The sequence below is a fragment of the Heliangelus exortis genome, chromosome 11, assembly GCF_036169615.1.
Source record: "Heliangelus exortis chromosome 11, bHelExo1.hap1, whole genome shotgun sequence".
NCBI classification, from domain to species: Eukaryota; Metazoa; Chordata; class Aves; order Apodiformes; family Trochilidae; genus Heliangelus; species Heliangelus exortis.
Window position 1 is genome coordinate 16,692,899 of NC_092432.1, and position 13,535 is coordinate 16,706,433.

At 39.8% G+C, this 13,535-nt stretch overlaps 1 protein-coding gene across 1 annotated transcript in view; it reads left to right on the forward strand.

The window, feature by feature from the left end:
* The first annotated feature begins 1,553 nt into the window (after positions 1-1,553).
* The window catches only part of TRPM1 (transient receptor potential cation channel subfamily M member 1), a 121,535-nt gene continuing 109,553 nt past the window's right edge, over positions 1,554-13,535 (forward strand). Inside the window, exon 1 of the mRNA XM_071754944.1 lies at positions 1,554-1,658. The gene's annotated coding sequence lies outside the window, so the exon portion shown is untranslated. The remainder of the gene's footprint in view (positions 1,659-13,535) is intronic.

Sequence of the window (13,535 nt, forward strand, 5' to 3'; positions counted from 1 at the left end):
TTTGTTTCCATGAAAATTTACTCATTTTTTTGGTTGGATGAACCCTTTGGGTGTGACTTCTGCATTTGGCAAAGAGCTATGTTGTAGAGGTTCGTTGTAGCAGAAAGGCTTTGTAATGATAAAGAAAAATCAGTCATGTGGTAGATGCGAATGTAGCCCAGTTGCCTTTCATGTGTGGTCTCTTTTAAATCATGAATTCGAATCAAAGTGTGCCTCTGACTTTCTAATGGCAGACTAGAAGTAAAAAATTGCCCAGTCTTGCACACTGTCAGTGTGAGTCACTGTATTTTTGCATGTACAAAGTAGGGTGTATGTTGTAAATTTGTTTGTCATCTGGACATGAAAATTTCAGCTGCTCAGTGGAACTGGCTTTGGCTTTTAGTGCAGGGTTGCAAGTATTCCATGCTTCTGTGTGCACTAACAGTAGCCTCCCTGCAATCAGGCTTTTATTGTAAGAAATTGCAGTTTTTATGTTAGATCTGTGGTACAAAAATAGTTCATGGAAAATCACTAACCAAAATAGTGTGCTAATTTACCAGCTCTTACTTGTAGTGGTATTTACATGCCTATGTGTTCACTGTTATTATTTATAGTATATTTATTTTCTCTGAGCAAATGGAAAAGGGAATTTCTCTAAGTACACAGCAAATTTTAAGTTCACTGCTGCTGAGTATCTTGCAGCTGTTGACTTTTTCTCACCAAACGAGTTCAATTTAGAAACTGAGATTACCATAAACATTTAATAAAAATAGATCCTACTTCCCTTTTTAATTTTTATTTGATTAGGTTGCTGATGTCAGACTTGCTTCAAAATCAGCTGATGTATTGTTTTGTGTGGCCAAAATAATTTTTAAAAAATGGAGCTATAGCATCATTTTTCATAACTTTATACAAACACCACTATTCCAGGTAAAGGGATGCTGTACTATTACATCCTTATAAGCCAAATGATAGTAGAAGTCTGCAACATATACAATTGAGCAATTTAAAGTAGGAATTTTATGAAAGGGAGACATGAGGAATTTTACCTGAGAAAAATTAATTAGCTCTGCCCAACAACATGGTAAGATCTAAACATGCAGTGTATGCAGTTGTTATTTTACAACACTTCAGGAAGCTGTTTAAATAAAGTAAAAAGGCCATGCAGTTGCTCTCTCTGTCTCAGTTCCCACACAGCAGCTGTAAGATGGAAGTTTTTTAAACTGTTATTTATTTTATCTATGCAAGTAGTTCCCTGTCCAGTAAACTTGAAGAAACAAGGAAGAAAGAAAGCAGAAAAAATCAGACATCTCTGCCTGTGTTGTTGCAGTACCTTGACTGACAATCCTCTATTTTGATGGAATATTAGCTTTTACTGGTGTTTTCCTGTGGTTGCTCCTTAGTGGTTCCATGGTTTGAGGGCTCTCTGGAGTTGTGTCGGAGTGGTTGTTCAAGTCCATAGTTATGGCAATTAAAGGGGACAGAATTGTAAAGCCTATGGCCTGTAGCTCTCAAAGGTGAGCATGCCTAATGATTTTTCTTTTGTTGATACCAGGTTAATAGTAATGCAGAACTAGGAAGAAAGGGAAGAATTAACAGGTTTCTGCTAGAGATGAGCTACGCTCTCCGAGCGTTTGCAATGCTGTTTTCACCATGGCTCCCGGTGACCGAATAAATGAGTGAGTACCAAACATACACCATCGTCTTCAGACTCCCTTAGCTCATTTTATTTTAGGTATGTCATTTCAAGGAAGTTATTGCTTGAAAACATATCAACATCATCAGTAAGTCTTCAGTTGTTAAAGACTTGTTAAAAAAGGTTCTAGTGCCTTACTTTTGTAAAGGGTTGAGGTAAAGCTTGAATATTATAAAAATGAAAAAAAAAATTATACATAGTGTCTGGGAGTCAACAACTCTGACATTTCATGAAGACTGCAGCCTGCTTTGGAGGGCTAAAAAAGCACTGTAAACTATAGAGACTGCAATGTGCTTTGTCACTGGGCTTCCTGGACTGCCTGTGTCAGAAATGAAAAATGCTAGAATAGTCCCCAGAACAACAGTCTTGCCATCTTTCTAGTTCTGTTAAATGCAAGCACATTGGAAATTCCATGAAATTGCTTCTGCAAACTGTCTCATCAGTGTAATTTGATGGCTTCTGATGACAGAGACTTCTGAATTCCTGAGTGTTGTTCTTTCTCCATGCTAAAATTAGAGAGGTGCCATTGTAAGTAATGATTGCATGCAAAATAGCACAAGTCATTGTTGCTGTGGCAGAGAAAGGAATAATTAGGAAAATAAACTCCGAAAGAAGAATACCTTGCACTTAAGCTTTTTTATACTTTTGGAAGATGGGACACAAAAAAGACTGCGTTCTCTGTGCTGTGCTATAGCAGTTAGTGCTATTATGAGTGCTAAACAAAAGACAACATAATATACATGTAAATATGTTCTTGCATTAAACATGGTTATTTAAATGCCTATTTACATCTGTTTGTTTTTCCAGTAGGAGACTGATGTGATCAGTATATCATTGATCACATCTGTAGGGATATGGAGAGTCTCAACTGGACTCTCTCCCACTGGTCTGAGTGAAGCATTTATTGTATAATGTTGTACCTTTGTAGAAAACTATAAAAGCTGAGAAATAAAAGGAAGCACAGTTGCACCTCAGTACTTGGTCCTTTTCTGTAACACAGCATGAAATAATAGTTCAGATGTTAGAATACTGGTACTGTATGTAAACTGTATCTATTTTAATTAATTTCTGGGGAGGACTCTTAGTGAGGCTACCCATGTAATCATTGCAGCCACTCTGAGTGCAAGTAATGCTTCTGCATTTCCAAGCACCATGACTGTGGGGCTGTGGCATGGGGAGAAGGGTTTGATTTATTTTATGTAATTTATATATATATATACACTTAAATATATTTATATAAATATATACATATATACACCCATGCCTTCTCTTGAGAAAGATGGGGAGGGACACGTGGGGAAGTCATTGCTGCTTGCACAGGGAAAGGTTTAATTCCAATACTTTCATTTTTTAATCTAGCCCTGGCTCTTCTTTTCCTTGATAATTTGCTCATTATTTCTCAGAAACCACTTACCCACAGTGTTTAGTAAGCAGACAAGTATGTTTTGAAATGTGAGATGTATACACACCACAATTTTTTTACCCCTTTTTGCCTTTATTAGCCTTTCTTGATGTTCCATATAGGACTGGCTGTGTAGCAAAGCTGGACTTGCTTATGACTTTTCTGGACAGACCTATAATGTGGTGCATGTGGACTCTTCTATTTTATTTCTCCGTTACACAGCTCTGCTCACTGCTGTGTGTGGGGGGTGGCATCGCTGCCATTATCCAAGCATGCTTGTAGGGTACTGTGGATTCTGGGCACTGCCCTTTCCAGAGGCAAAAGTAAAGCACTTCTTTGTGAGCAGCAAACTGAATCTTGAAACTTAGTTTCTGCTTCAACTGTCAAAAATTGGGTACTGATCACAGAAGATATCTGCAATTGCTGTGCTCGTGGCATTCTTTTTAACACAGAATTTCTGAGAAAGCTGTGACCAAAGAGATAGCCTCAGCATCACCAAATACCCCAAGCAGGCTTGTTCCATAGCATGCCTTACCTTCACAGTTGCAACCTGGGAGTGTGTTGGTTCATTTCCAGGTACAGGCAGAGCTTTCTCCTGTGCTCAGACCTCTGAACTGGTGACCCACAAGTAAACATTCAGGTTTTTTTGCTTTGAATTTCCTCTTTTATCTTCTTTTTACTTCTCTGTCTGCTAATTGTCATAAGGTTGCTGTTCATCGCATGTTACAGGAAAGCAGTTCAGTGAGAGCAAAGCCATAGGTCAGTGATCTGTAACGTGAAAGTACTTCAAAGACAAGGAGTAGTATGTGATTCTTGTGGTTTTGAGACATCTATTCATTAAAGCCAGCAGAGGCACCTGTAGAGGTCCTTTTAACTGTTGATATAAAAACTGAGGAAGTGTGAAAAAAACTCAAACAACACAGATCTGGAAATTATGAAATAGAGTTATTCAGCTGGTACATATTTGTGAGAAATCAGGTAAAAAAAAAAAATAAAACCCAACAACAACCACCAAAAAAACCCCACTTATTTTAAATGCAACAACAAGTTGCAAAATGCTTGCCAGAGAAAGAATAGTTAAGGTAGAGCAAACCTGGAAGGGTAAAATGTAAAACGAATTTCTCTTTTTTTTCAGTCTCTGTAATGCAAGTCTGAGACTTCTGTCAGATCTTGCCAGCTGTAAAGCAGCAAGTGATGAAGTTAAAAGCCATGAGTTGAGAAGAATAATTTCCATTGGATCTGATCCACAGGATCATAATTTTTAGTTCTCGTTAAGTCATTTCAGCATTGTTTTTGGTCTTTTATGATCTTTCTATTTATAATTTCTGATTCTTCACTCTTGTGTACTTTCTCCAATGCGTGAATATTGCACGATGCAACCTTTGCTAAGTGAAACCAGAGAAAATACTGGCACATCACCAGGAAGCTCTGAGATGAGTGAATTGATCTGATAGCTTACTTAATAAGTGTTGTGTAACATTTATTCATGTTCATGCTTGCAAGCCAGCAATGACTTGCAGGTGCAAACACCATTGGAAAATACCTGAATAGTTTTGCAGTATACTGTTTGAAGCAGTTATCATGGTGGACCTGCTGAACTGATCAGTGCTCAAAAATTGGCATTTTTTATTTTAAAATCAATATGAAAAAATTTGATATTTGTCTGCAGTTGACATAGAATGCTTGCTACTGGGCTCTTGATATGGATGTCTGTTTGTGTTAGATTGCAAACTAGATTTGGAGTAGGGGGTTTTTTAAGTTTTCTCCTGCCTCTAAATTGAGCCACTACAAGAAACTAAAGAAATTCTTTCAGATAGCATAATGAGCACTTAGTGAAATGTTGGTAGTTGCACATCCCAATGGAGCATGCATGGGTAAGAAAACATCTGCTTTCCATGGCAAACCATTATTTATAATCTGAACATGCACATAAATGTGAGGATGTTGTGGGAATTTAAGGGAGGTCATCACATGATGACACTGGCCAGAGAATTGCTTAGTAAATTAACAGTAAGTTATAATACATACAAGCATATGTGAATAGCCTTGTTCTTTCCTCCTAAGGGGTATATAAGTGTGCTACCAGTAGAGAAAAGATAGGACAGGAGGAGAGAGAGAAATCTGTTTTTTTGCTGCTTGATTTAAAGACCAGCTAAAGAGATTGAGAGAGACTGAATGATCACTGATCTAGATTTCTCAGAGGCCTCTGAGAAAGTGATCATATGCATGTTGGTGGTTGTTATTTGTCCATATTCACCTATAACTAATTGTTTTTAGCAGTCTCATGTAGCCTATTTGCTTCCCCTCTAGACTACTGTTGAAGAAATAAACTGCAAGCCCAAAATGTCTGATTAGCTGGGAAATTGTGGCCCATTTCAAGAGTCAGAAAGTAATGGATCTGTGACATCTCACATCTGCAAAGATTGTTCCCAAGGTTAGGACAGCCCTGACCAACTCTTGCTACTTGCCAAGGGTATGTGGCACCAATGTGGAAAAATCCAGACCCAGCCAAGTTTGCAAAGTGTCCAACTGAAGGACCACTACCCAGGGCTGTAGAGAAACGCAGTGTTTAAGTGGGTCCCCTATGTTAAGAAGTTTATCAGCATACATTTTGGCTTTAATGGCCTTTGTGCAGTGAATCTTCCTATTAGTCCTATCTCTAGGCTGCATTCATATAATGGTCACTCTTCTGGGTACATGGTCATCCATACAGCCTTCTGTGTAAGTCAGTTCCCAGAGTTTTGTGTAAAGTAAGTCAATCTGTCTCTTAATGATTCATTAAAGCAGAATGAAGCACTCAAACGAGTTCCCCTCCACTGGAAGCCATTACTCAAATGAAGCTGGGGACTGAACAGGCTGTGAGATAGTGACTGTCAGCTTTACTGGTCTGCAAGTGGGTCCCTGTGTGGGGTCTGCCTGAGATGGAGTTAATATACTTCATAGCAGCTGGATAGTGCAATGCTTTGGATCTGTGAACAAATCGCAAATTGGTGATAACCAGATGGATGTTTAAGTTATTGCTGAACAATGCTTCCACAGTTTCAAGACTTTCTATTCACCTTGCCTCCACAGTGAGTAGGCAGGGGTTGGACAAGAGGCTTGGAGGGGACCCTCTGGGTCCTGTACCCTCTGAGGAGTGTCCTGGTGCTCTGTATTGGCTGGTGAAGCACAGGCCTTTTTTGTTTCCTGCTCTGCTGTGGATTTCTTGGCAGCAACGGGAAACAATGGGTTATTTGCCTATCTTAATGACTTTGGATTTTTAAATTTTTTTTTTATTATTTGTTTAAGGTTTTTTTCTGTGACATCATTTTCAGTTCCTCTGAAGCCAGGAACTTTTTTAACCACTTCTGCAAAGAAGAATCATCCCGCATTGATCCTGCTCCCTGAAAACAGGGTCTAAGAAGCTAAGCTAACCTTTATCTTCTGTGAATGTATGCTACTTCAATGCCTTTTATTACTGTAAATTCTGTGATTCAATGTCTCTTATGTGTTCAACACATGTACCTAAATGCAGTGATTGTATGATTCCTCGTGAACAGAAGCTGTGTTCTGCTTTTCTTCTTGTTTATTGCCTGTCTTTGCAATATATCCAGACTATCAGTACAAGACATGCCATCTGCTCCATGTCTCCTTCTCCTCAGCCACTGTGCTGGTATCTCTCATTTTCATGACAGTGTTATGACTTCTCTTAATCTTAATAATAACCTTGATACCTACATACTGAAGCCTGAGTACCAGCCATGCAGATGTATAAATCCCAGATTATTTTGACCGAGACAGGATGAGTTACATCATAGCTATTCACAGACAACCACACTTAATCCATGTGGGAAGCTAATAAAAATTAGAAAAAGGTACTCTGAAGCTTAGCCAAGCAACATTATTGTTCTTGGATGAGAACTGTGATATCCTTATGTATTGGTTGAGAATCTGATCCTTGCTTTTTCAGAAATACCCAGCCACTGGGCACAGATTTTGCTGACACCTGAAAAGCAAATAGTTTTTAATGGCATAGTTTGTGCCGTTAAATGGATTAAGTGCTAAGCATGTAATTTAGATACTATGTGTCATATGCAGACAGACTGAAGAGAGTTCTCTTGGTTTTGTCTGGTACAATGACATAATTTAACATAGCAATATTTTCTTCTCTCCTGAGTCAGTTCCTGATGCAGAAGATAGCTTGTGTTGCTAAAGCAGAGAAGGACAGTTGCAGAAATGTCATGAAATTACCAAAAGTCTCAGCTTGTAGTGTGAAGCACAGAAATGCCCTCAATCTAAGTACTCTGTCGACTTAAAATTCCCAGGAAACCCTAGCAGTTGGGGAAAGTTGTGCATTTCATATGACACAGGAGCAAGAGCTACACCAGCTGGCACTAAGAGAGGTGGTCCCCAAGTTTTCCCATTCTCCAGTATGCCTTGGCATGTCTGTGCTATCCATTTCTTAAAGCACTGGGCACACAGGCACTATGTAAAGAGGGTTCCTTATTTTAGGTAATTTTTATAAAGTTGTGGAGACCATGGACGTCCAGTCTGTAAATTTCTTGTTATGATTTGTTATTTTAAACTATCAATAATTTGACTTGTTTTAAAGCAGGTGTATGTGCTACACATATGAGAGCAATTCCCTTTGGGGCCAATGGAACTCATCGTTTTCTTGGAATGTATGTATTGCACTTGTGTACAGCATCCTATACTTAGACCTGGTGAGGCTGCACCTTGAATCCTTTATTCAGTTTTGGGCACCTCACTACAAGAAAGACAGTGGGTTGCTGATGTGTATCCAAAAAAGGGCAACAAAGCTGATGAAGGGTCTGGAGCTCAAGTCTTACAAGAAGCATCTGAGGGAACTGGGGTTGTCTGGCATGAAGAAAAGGAGGCTGAGGGGAGACTGTGTCCCTCTCTACAAGTATCTGAAAAGAGGCTGTAGTGAGGTGGGTGTCAGTCTCCTCTCCCAAGCAGAAAGTGAGAGGGCAAGAGGAAACAGCCTCAAGTTGTGCCAGGGGAGGTTTAGGTTGGATATCAGGAAATTCTTCTTCACTGAAAGGGTTATCAAGCATTGGAACAGTCTGCCTAGGGAAGCGGTTGAGTCACCATTCCTGAAGGTATTTAAGATGCATTTGGATGTGGCATATAGGGACATGGTTTAGTGGTGGATTTTACAGTTTTAACTTTACAATTATCTTAAAAAGTCTTTTCCAACCTAAATAATTCCACAATGCTTAGACTTTCTTGCACACTTACTGGTCCATATAATGTAACCATGACATTGCATAATATCATTAAGAAAAGTCTTATCATTACAGCGATTATCTTGCTGGCTTAAGCTTAAATAGGCTTTGCCAAGATCAAGAAGTGACTAATGGCAAGAGGACATGTCCCTATTCATGCTGATAGGAAGCTACAGCCAAAGGTTCCTTTTTTGGGGCTTCGGTGACCCCATCCTGATGTCCCCAGGAAATCTTTAATTCAGCTGCCTATGGAAATATTTGCTTCCTGTGCAGCTCCTGTGGATATATCACAAAATATAATTTGACGCTTAACACTATTTATGCATTGTACTAGAAAGTTCTTGGTGTGCAAATTGTTTACAAGCAGGTGACTGAAAATTTGCAGTTGGTTTTACTGGTTTCCTGGTTCATGCAGTAGTTCCATTTCCTGAATGTAACCACCAATGAAAAGCACTAGCAATGTGGATTTCCAAGGCACAAGTTGCATTGTTGCATAGTAATTGTGTAATCCAGAATTTACTTTGAGCTAATGTTAAATAAATGTGGACTTAAAGTTAGCTCTTCAGAGGATTTTTCTTTCATCAGAATCAAATACATTTGCTCAGATTCAAGGATACCAAACATAAAAGGGCTCAAATAGCACTGACTGGAATGTGTTTAGAATACGGATACTGGTAGTTTTCTAAGTGCTTTAGTTGATTTACTCTTAGCTCAGATTATTTGCTCTGGTAATGAAACTGACCTTTGTTTTGCATGCTCATCTGTTTTCAAGAATAAAAATGTAGTGGGACATGTTCTGGCTAGATTTGCTAGGTGATGGGCTTGTGTTCTCTGCAATTAAGTGGTTGAATACATTCTACAGTGGGAATATTCATTGCTTGTGTGAGCAGCTTTCTTTCCTATTTTGTGCTTTGTCTATTAAAAAAAGGGAAAACTTTGGTCAGTAAGAAGATGAGTTAACTGACATTCAGCAGAGTACATAACATGCTAGCAGTCATTTGGATTTAGGACGAAGCCTGATGAACTCCAAGTGGACAATGAACTTAGGATCCTCCTGGAGCCAGAAGGGGTGAAAGGTTTAATGGTCTATATAATAGCAACTCCCTTAGCTTCTGCGTGCAGTCAGTGGCGGCTTTTCTCCAAACCCCCTGTCTTACTCTGCAGAATGCCTACAGTGGAACCCCACAGCATCTCTGCTATTAGTTCAATCCATACCTATGAGCAAAGATAGATTTTTTTTTTTTTTCCCTTAGTAACACATTTATTTACTGGGTTTTAGTGTGCTTGAGTAATAACACCTAGACACAGCAACAGTTGCTGCTCTAGTTTATAGTGGTCTCTCCAGTGTGGTTATTCCATTTTAAGTAGCCTTATTTTTACATAGGATTTCCTAATGTTATGAATGAGGGTTGCAAGTGCTCTGTGTGGCAGGTGCTGGCTAATTGCATTTGTTCATCTCACAGCTGCCAGTGTTTTTCTGTCCAGCTGAGCACACCAGGGTTCATCTGAACCATGACTGTGGTCAACAGCAGCCCAGAACAAGGGACTGCTTGTCCCAGTGTGGTGACAGCAAAACGCCATGGGGCAGTGCTGACTGTTTAACAGTTCTTGATAATTTTGCATTGCACAAGTGCTGAACAAAGCACATTGAATGAGTGACATGACGTAATGCATTTTCCAAGAAACTCAGATAAAAGAAAATCATAATAAATCTCTTCAGTGAGTGAGATGCTTTTTGAGCAAGTAAGTGGGCTGTACTCGGCAGCCTCCAGCAGCAAGGGTGCTGCCTCACTGACAACAATGTACCTATTCCATAGTGCAGAACTGCCACGCTGTGTCTCACAGTACAAGAAGTAACAGCATTATGTAGCGTGACATCCAGCCACTTAGGATGTGTTTCTGTCTGTCTCCCATAACTGCCCCTCTTTTCAGTTGTGCTACAAAAGCCAATGCTGGCAACAGAAGCCTTGTACAGGCAAAAAAAAGGGTGCAAACTTAGTTAACCATTGTGCTAATTAGCACACTGCCATGGCAGCACTTGTTTGTGAACTAGAAACCTACATTTAACAGCTAAGTTAGATTTTATTTTCATTCTCTGTGTTTGACTGTTGTAACTTGCTTTTGGAGATAATCCCATACAGGCAGTTCAGATTAGATTCTGGTGATAGTTAATAACACATGGAAATACTCTAGTCATTATATGATGAAAATATTAAAAAAAGATGCGTGTTGCCATTATTTGAGTGAAAAGTGTTCTTATGTGTGTTATGCGTCACAGTGCACACCCTCTGGCTGAAGCTTATAGTACCAAAGAAGGGGAGAAGGTACCTTTGGATTTGAAAGTATCTGCATAAAGAGAGGGTGACTCCCTAGCTCCTCATTGTTTGAACAACAGATTTTCTGTGGCCTAGAGGATTTCCCAGGTGAGAAGCCCTGCAGACCAGGAAGTAGCAAGCACTATGATGCAGAGGCAGTGAGCAGCAGCTGCCCCTTAGTGAAAGGGCACGTGACCTGTTGTTTCCTCTGTGCAGGAAGGAGTTTAGGCTCAGAATTTGACAGCTTCTGATCAAACAACAAGACATAGGTGCCTTTAGGGTAAAAAAAGAGCCAAGTGGCACTCCTGATTTCTCTTTCAGTGGGAAACTAATTTTTGAAGTTGACAGAGACAACCTGCATCTGTTTTTAACAAGGAAGTAAGGGGAAAAAAAAAAAGCTTCTGGGTTTCCTGTCTCCATTCTGATCTCTCATTTTTCACTAGGTGCTTCTCTCATGTGGGTCCCTGCTTTCCAGCCCTTCTGCCTGCCACCAGTGAAGATTTATGTATTCCTCATATTTGTTTTTGTTCCTTGAAGCTTTCCTACTAGCAGTGTACCTGGTTTGGAAAGACAGCAGCATTCAGTAAGGGTTCTCGAATTGTGTCCTTAAGGTCCACCAAAATAAATAGTGTTTTTCTCAACTAGAACCTTTGAGTTTCTTACCCAAGAGCAGGGAGTGGAGCACATGACTGCGCTGCATGGGTACAGGTCAGATAGCAGGTATTGCATATGCACAGAGAGCATCCAGAGAATAAAAAATGTTTAATAAGAAAAACTGAGGCAAATAAAATCAAATAGGGAGAAAATACAAGGAAACAAAGGGGGAGGAGAATTCGAAGTATGAAAAAACAGTAACAGCAGCAAAGAGTCTCTTGAAGATATACATTCCAAGCACTGTCTCGAGTTTGAAGAGCCCTCTGCCAGATCTCTGAACTACCCAAAGCTACCTGCAGGGGATACATCGTATCTTACATGTTGTGGACTTTGCTCCATCTTTTATGAAGATTACTAGAAGGTCTTTCTGCAAGTAGTCATCGACACAATTGAAAACACAAGTGCTTTTGATGTGCACGAACTGTGGGGCAAGGATCCAGGGTTCTAAGGGGACCTTTTCCCAGCCCTCAAGCTCACTGCTCATAACACAGAGGATTAGTGCCAATGTAGAAAGTGCCCATTGTATTCTGCACACATGCTGTTCATGTATATTTTAATGCACTCTAGTAAGAAAATAGTACAATCACAGACAAAAGCAATGGAATATGCTTCAGAGAGGATTTGAGCAACAAAACATCACAGTGTTAACTAGCATGTTCCCTGTTGTAAATAAAGACTGTTTGACACTCTAGAGAGGGAGAGCTTGACTGTAAATTCTGCTTTAGCAAATGCTGCAGTGTACCTTGTAGGAACTTTTCCTGTGCATAGTTTATGCATCATTGAGAATAGAGAGCTTCTACAGTTTTGCATTCAGTGGGGAAAACGTTAGAAGAGTATCCTGTCTATCATTTTCTGCCATTTGGAATAGACTCACCATGTCACCTTTCCTTAGTTCTCCAATTTATTTTCTAACACCCTGCTCCCTCTTCTTCCATACCCCTGCTTAATTTAGGTCTGATAAATATTTGCAGAAGTGCATGTTTGCAGTAAGCTAGTGCGAAAGCCAGGGCAGTGAGTCAGAGACAGAAGAGCACAATGGAGTTTTATCATTCTGCTGCATCTGTTTTATAGGATATCTACAAATAACCCATTAACTAAGGCTGCTTATTTAATTCTCTGATAAAGATGTTGAGAAAACATTTCAATAATGTCCATCAAGGACCCATTTAACAATTCTCAGAGTTCTCCTCTCTGCCGGGTCATGTGTTTTGTTGTCTCTGCAATTATCATGAGTTAACTCTTCCCATGCATTTAGAGCTTAGTGAACTCATTCAGGTTATGCTGCCATACAGAAGTACAGTCTCTTTTAAGAAATCTATTAATTTTTCTTCTGATCTTAACTAATGGAAGTTACCACTTCATTACAATCCCTTCACAGTATTCTCCGCTTCATAAGCTATTAGGTTTTTTGGGTTTTTTTGTTTTGTTTTGCTTTTTTTTAACAGATTTCAGGTTCTTTGCAGGCACATTTCTGCAAGTGCTACTGTCCCCCAGGAAGCATGGGACTTCTGGGGCAGCAGAAGCAGCTCAGTGCTGTCAGTCTTTGTGGTGTGGGAGAAAGTCCCACCTGCTACAGATCTTGCTATTAATGTGAGCAGGAGACAAAGCCACTTCCTAGTTCAGCAGGTGCTAAGCTGAGGCTGAGAGACAGACAGGAGAGAAGGTAGTGGAAAATACTTGTCTCATGAGTAGCTGGGTGTGACTGGTGGGTGTGGAGCAGGAACAATAAGAAGGGGGTTGGCTTTCCATTGAGGTGAGTGTAGTTGGCTGTGTGAGTGCTGGACTGGAAGAAGGTTTGTTGCTTTCAGAGCAGGGCTTTTGGCAAAGAGAGGAGGGAGAGCATCTGGTGTGTTGCTTACCTATAGTGAGAGATGGGGTGAGTCAAGGACTCAGGCTGAACAAATGTTTTTTATTTTTATCAACCTTGGGGAAGTTACCCCTTACCTAATACAGCTGGTACGTCTGTCAGTGAGGGAAAAATGGGCATTTCTCAGGGCAGCAAAAGGGGAAATCACTTTGTGAGTGATTTTTGCAATGACACCTCCCCCCTAAGTAATTTAAGAAACAAACATTAAAATGTTGGTGTGAGTAAAGAATGAGTGAATATGGTGTGAATAAAGAATGAGCACCACTGGGCTCATTAGTCTGTATGAATATTTCTCCCTGGGTGAAGAAATGATCCTTCAAGAGATCACTGTTATTGTTTAAAATCTGTTTATAGTGAAGTAGCCTTAGGATGTGGTGTTGAAATGAGCCAGTGT